Here is a 6,658-nt window from a genome sequence, read left to right on the forward strand (position 1 = left end):
GTGTGTGTGAGAGAGAGAGAGAGAGAGAGAGAGAGAGAGAGAGAGAGAGAGAGAGAGAGAGAGAGAGAGAGAGAGAAATGTCACTGAAGAGGCTCTCCACTCCTGCCCCAGTGTGTGTGTCTGAAAACCAGTGGTCAAGGGAAAATCATGCGTTTACCCTGCCCACTCCACACACAAGAAAGCATCTCAACTGTCCTCTTTGAAGACTCTTCCCTCCCCGACTGGCTCTCTGGGCTCCATGGGACAGGGATGGACAGAGAGGCCATTTGCTTCATCCCAGACCCTGACAGAATGGATCTTCTGCTCCCCCATGAAAGGTGTAACATGCATATGTCCGGAGTTGGCCCTGGATGGGACCGGGTCCTGTCCCTCCTCGTCAGGGAATACTCCCAGCCTGAGTGGTGTCCAATTCCCACAGTCCCCATGCCCGCCCATGAGGTGGTACACACCAAACCTGGACATAGGAGGCAGCGACTGAAGGGACATCAGCGTTCACCCCAAAGGGACCCAGGAAACCCTGCGGGTTTTCAGAAACATCTGGGCAGCAACACAGGAGTTGGCATCCAAATGCTGGCACTCGGGTGTGCACAGCTGTGCAGACCTCCTGGTGAGGATCTCGTGGGATGCCCTGGGTGCAGCGCCATCCCTAACTAGACGGATTCTAAAGATGGGGATGGGACGGGTGTGCCTCTGGCTCATCACACGGCCCCTCTTCCCCCACAAGAGAGGACAAACGAATGCCAACCCCAAGGGGACAGCAGCACCGGAAAGACGGTGACCACTGCTGAAGAGGACGTCCAGCAGGCACATGTGTGTGACGTCAAACCGGGAGAATGTGGCCCCTGGTGGCCTCAAAAGATTCAGAGCCTGGTGCAAACACACTCTGTCGGTGACAACAAGGCAAAAGAATGCATTCCTGACTGGCTCGCCAAAACAGGATGTGGCCAGAGGGCTCCTGACTATGACACCAAGCCGGGGGCTGCACCGCTAATTACCACATCAAACCCGGGAACGACTGGGCACCGGCTCAAGAAGGCAGACTGGACACCTGCTGGAGATCTCTGCCAGGGACACACTCCCTTCCTGTCAGTCATGGGCTGTGCCCTGATCTCGCTTCTGGGGAGCATGTCAGGAATGGCTCCTGTAAGCCGCCCTGGCACCCACCCCACGGCCAAACGAGGACCCAGACTCAGGGCGCCCTGAGCACCACAGGTTGCAGGCATTCAACCAGGTAGGATCCCCACAAGATTGGCGGGGACAGAGAACTGGTCGACATGGTTGTTCTTTGACCTCCACGCTTGCTGGGGCAGTACAAGCACATGAACGGGGAGAAGGGGCAGGGAGGGGGCGGGAGGGGGCGGGAGGGGGGATGGTGGGAGAGCGCACATGAGAATACAAACATAATGCGATTGAAACACACAGGGAGGGCGCCTCTAGGGACCGGGCAATATTTGCCACAAACGCTTGAAGATCTCAGTTTGGTCCCTGGTTTCCACATGAAAAGCTGTGTGAGAAAGAGAGAGTGCCTGCCTGTGATTTTAGTGCCAGGGAGGCACAGACGGGAAGACCCTGGAGCTGTCTGGACCATCAGCCTAACCCAGGTCCTAGTGAGAAACCCCAGCTCAGAAAACAAGTTGGACACCTCTTGAGGAATGATACCCTAAGTTGACCTTTGGCCTCCACATGCTAGCATACATGCACCTCTGTACTGGACACACACAGACACACACACACAGACACACACACACACATGGGGCAGGGTGCATTGGTGCATGTGTGTGTGTGCGAGCATGTGTGTGTGCGAGCATGTGTGTGTGTGAGCATGTGTGTGTGCGAGCATGTGTGTGTGTGAGCATGTGTATGTGTGCGAGCATGTGTGTGTGTGAGCATGTGTATGTGTGCGAGCATGTGTGTGTGTGAGCATGTGTGTGTGCGAGCATGTGTGTGTGAGCATGTGTGTGTGAGCATGTGTGTGAGCATGTGTGTGTGCGAGCATGTGTATGTGTGCGAGCATGTGTGTGTGCGAGCATGTGTGTGTGTGAGCATGTGTATGTGTGCGAGCATGTGTGTGTGCGAGCATGTGTGTGTGTGTGAGCATGTGTGTGTGCGAGCATGTGTGTGTGTGAGCATGTGTGTGTGTGCGAGCATGTGTGTGTGCGAGCATGTGTGTGTGAGCATGTGTGCGAGCATGTGTGTGTGCGAGCATGTGTATGTGTGCGAGCATGTGTGTGTGCGAGCATGTGTGTGTGCGAGCATGTGTGTGTGCGAGCATGTGTGTGTGCGAGCATGTGTGTGTGAGCATGTGTGTGCGAGCATGTGTGTGTGAGCATGTGTGTGTGTGAGCATGTGTGTGTGCGAGCATGTGTGTGTGTGCGAGCATGTGTGTGTGTGAGCATGTGTGTGCGAGCATGTCTGTGTGTGTGCGAGCATGTGTGTGTGTGAGCATGTGTGTGCCAGCATGTGTGGACCCCTGGGCAAGCACGGCGTGAGGCAGAGTGCTGCAGAAACAGGAAGGCAGGAGTTCCCCTTACAGCTTCTCGTTTGGTTCACGTGAAGTTGAAGGACCATCTCTGTTAAAAATAGCAGGCGAGAGGGTAGGTCCCCGCTTCCTAAGGGCCTTTCCCTGCCTTGCCTCACCTCAGACCGAGAAGGCCTCTCTCTATCCACGGCCCTGCCCACCAAACATGAATGGTGATTCTTTTTCTTCCCCTAGCTTTAGAATTTGGGTCATCCTAAACTTCCTTGGCACCTTCCCCCATTGCTGGAATCCACTATGATGAGCTTGCAAAAACAATAAAGTCATTATTCATCTCGTGTTAGAAGCCAACAGCCTAGCTGGAGGACCGCGGGGCAGCCCTCTCCACGGTGAGCGATTGCTCCTTCTGTAAACTGGGAAGCCACCCCTTAGCTTGGGATTATTTGCTAAAAATAGTGTCCTCTGGATCACGGCATCCATCTGTGTCCACACGCCTGCAAGGGTTCTGGAGACACGTGGCCGCCCGGGGATGCACACACACGGTGCAGAAGCGAGTGTGTGTACGAGCCTGCACCGGCACACGCATCTGTCTCAGTGAGGACGGGTTTGCAATTTGTATTGAAATAAAGGATCTGTGCAAGCAGATGCCAGGGAGTGCACAGGTGGGTGAATTCTCACACGCGGAACCTCTGTGGTACCCGGCACCCAGATGGAGAAACTAGTCCACCATCACTGCCATTGTGACCTCCCCTTCACTCCCCTTCCCCTGCCCGACACCCACATCACAGGTAGCCACTTGCTCCCGGACCAGGGTGTGAGTTCTGTCTGTTTGTACAGTTTGGGGAAACAAATTGGGGGAGGAGAGATGGTATCTCCTCATGAACTCCATGAAATATTTTCCTCATTGGTGAAGGTAGTAGCATTAATAGCTATGACTCACAGACTCCCTCTCCACAGCCCTGTCCCATCACGGGAGCTGTGGGTGCCTCAGGTATTAATACTACCCATAATTTCAATGTCATAGCACTTACAACTCCTGCTTGGTCCCACTTAAAACATTGGAAAAGGCCTACACACTAGTGAAAATTGGTTTTAAGTGTCCCAACAGCTATATTCACTACACGGATTTCCCTTTTAATGCTGCATATTTTGTCTTGAAAACTGATTTCCAAGATAGGTCTCTCTCAGAACTCAGTCCCTGTTTAGTTACTGACCGACCCTGGGGTCCATCTCCCTTAGCTGTGGGTGGGGGGGACCCCGAGTGCTCCCTGGCGTTCCTTGATGCCCTTCCCATGATCCCCCACAGCTGATGTCAACCTCCCGATGGCTCCCTGGGACTTTGGGGGCATCCCTGGGCAGGGTTGGAGACCAGCACTGTTGAGTCGTCAAGAGAGAAGCCTGGGGCCCCCAGCCTGCCCTGCCCTTGAACCTGATAAATTCATGCTGAGTCCTGCTGGGTTCAAGAGTAAGAGAGGGCTTTTGGGGACCCAGAGAACCTCAAAAACACCCCTAGGTTAGAGGACCATAGGTTACCGTGTCCAAGCACTTGCCCCCTCCAACCAAGTGACAGGGTTTTAGGTCCCAAGTAAGGTCAGCATCCATATCCTGGGGGAGGCCCTGGCATCAGAGGCCTGTCTGAAACTAGATTCCCCGCCTCCCAGCAGCAGGCAGCCTCGGGTTCCTAAGTAAACCTGCCAAGAGTGGCCATTGTGTCTGGGCTACTCCCGAAGGGCTGGCAGGATCAGCTTTCTCTCTTGTTCTCCTGCCTGCACCTGGCCCTGGCCCCGCCCCTGCTCCAGCAGCTCAGAGCCCACACCCGGTGATGCCTGGTGCAGCCCAGCTGCGGGGTTACAGGCTGCCAGGAGGCGGTGGGCTCCAGAGAGGTCTGAGTGTGCCGAGGGATCTGTGGCTGTGGAAGGCAGGAAGAGAAGTTGAGCAAGCCTCTGTCTTCCAGCTCCCTAAGCTGGGAGGCTATGGCCGGTTTGGTTCCAAGATGACAGTGCCCAGGGCGCAGCAGGCCGGGTCAGCGGGCCACTCCCCTGCCCCAGTGCGGCTTCCCCTCTCTCTCAGCACTGGCCCTCCAGCTGCCCCGGGGGCTGGAGAGCTTCTTCTAGCTGACCCCTCTGCCCAGGGTACTCTCCCCTGCCCCAGCATGTAATTAGGATGTCTCAGGAGTTGGTGCCATCCTAACTACATCCCTCTGCCTCAGGTCACAGGGCACGTGTCTCCCTATGTGGGGCCAGCTGTGGAGTTAGTGGGAGCATCCTTCAAACAGACTCACACTGCCGCCCTCTCTAGCTGTATGCCCGCCACCGCCACTCACGGCTTCCCCCTCCATTTCCAAACGCCCGGGACAGGCTCCTTAACCACTGCATGGATCGCTGTGATGGTTAACGGAGCCAACTAGACAGCGTTCAGAATCACCCAGGACACATGTCTCTGAGCGTACTGGTGGGGGATTCTCTAGCCCGAGCGCTCTGGGGGTTGGAAGACCCACCCTGCGTGATGGTGGCATCGTCCCGAGGGATGAAGCGAGAGGAGAGAGTGGGCTGAGCACCGGCGTTCATCTCTCTCTGTTTCCTGACTGCGGATGCAATGTAGCAGCCGGTGACCTTGCTATTGTCACCACGCCTTCCCCTCCGTAATGGGCCCTACCCCTCGAACTGTGAGTCAAAATAACCCCTCCCTTCCTCACACCGCTTCTTGTTAGGCATTCATCACAACAGCAGGCGCATTAACCACCACAAGGACCAGGCCCTCCCTTCTAGACTTCCCTGGCCACTAAGCGTCTCTGGGGACAAACCCGTTTACCCGAGTTGGTCTGGATGTCTCGCTTAGGACAGGGAAAGGATTCTCCTCTGACCTACTGGACGGAACGGGGCAGACTCTGTGGGGGGGTGAACACCATGCCGGCTTGGAGCGTGCTCCCACGGCATGGGCCTTCCTGAATATATATGGCTCATGCCAGTGGCCAGAGATGCCACTGAAATGAACACACACCCTAGCAAACCTAGAATACAGCTGTGGGTACTGTCCCCTGTCCTTAGCGGAGGGGGCCAAAGCTGGGTGGTTTACCCTGGTTTGCGGGCTTTGACAGCGAACTCGCGGGATTCCCACCATGGGGCGATGGCGGGGGGGGGGGCAGCTCCTTGCAGGCCCTCCCTGCCTACTTCAATCCCAGAGCCTGAAGGCAGGCTCACCCCAGCCTCCTGCCTGAGTCGTGTCTGGCATTTTGGCGGCTGTGGAATCAGAGTCTCTGGAACCCAGCATGCAAAGAATATTCTTTGCCATGTAAATTTATGCACAGCTCTCTGTGGAAGTGGCTCCCAGGCTTCCTAGGAAACCTCTGCCGGTTTCCTGGGCGCTGCTCTCCTCTCTCCTGCTTGGCAGTCCTGTGACCTCTGGCCGGATGACCTCCACCCTGGCACCCATCCTAAGTACCCAGGTCCATCTTCCCCAGCCCTAGTACTCCCCTTCTGCCTGCCCCTGGGTGCCAAAGAAGAGGTCTACGGAAAAGATGCCTATAACCTCAGAGCAGGGACTCACGCCCCAGAGAGGGGAAACAGGGCACTCTCTGAACATGTCCCTTGTCTTCCACTCAAGTTGCTGGCTGGCGCACGCCACGTGGGATGTTCCCTTGCCCACCGGGTGTCACCCCATGACAGCCCCACACCAAGACTTGTGGCCCACGCATGCGACTTGGTTTCTCCCTTTAGGACATACTAATTAACACCTCAGTTCACTCATTTCATTAACTGATTCAATGAGCTGGCGTTCCGTGCCCACTGATTCTACAATGGTTTCAAGGGGCACTTTCCCAGATGACGGTCCTCAAGTCAACTGGGGGTGATCAGACGGGGAAAGGCCACCAGCAGCATAGACTCCACAATGACCCGGAAGGACGTCTTCTATCCAGACTTGCTGAGGCTGGTAATGAGGAAATGGTGGTGTCCAGAGACCCCTCCCCTATATCCATCCTCTTCCATGGCCCCTCTCGCCCCATTTCCCTCTTTTTAGAGACCTCCTGCTGCTCTCATGGGGCAAGGAAGTGATTAGGACCGTGGCTGGGAAGCCAGCCCACGCAGGTGAACCTGGGCCCCCGTCACTAGCGTGCCACATGTCCTAGGATGAGTTAATCTGTTTCCCCACGGGTCAACAGTTCCCCCACGGAGCCAGGAACGG

At 56.0% G+C, this 6,658-nt stretch overlaps 1 protein-coding gene across 1 annotated transcript in view; it reads right to left on the reverse strand.

The window, feature by feature from the left end:
* The window catches only part of Scn5a (sodium voltage-gated channel alpha subunit 5), a 77,747-nt gene extending 76,995 nt beyond the window's left edge, over nucleotides 1–752 (reverse strand). Inside the window, 1 exon segment of the mRNA XM_013122244.3 lies at nucleotides 450–752. The gene's annotated coding sequence lies outside the window, so the exon portion shown is untranslated.
* Between the last annotated feature and the right edge of the window lie 5,906 nt (nucleotides 753–6,658).

The sequence above is a fragment of the Mesocricetus auratus genome, unplaced genomic scaffold (genome assembly GCF_017639785.1).
Source record: "Mesocricetus auratus isolate SY011 unplaced genomic scaffold, BCM_Maur_2.0 Super-Scaffold_100691, whole genome shotgun sequence".
Classification (NCBI taxonomy): domain Eukaryota; kingdom Metazoa; phylum Chordata; class Mammalia; order Rodentia; family Cricetidae; genus Mesocricetus; species Mesocricetus auratus.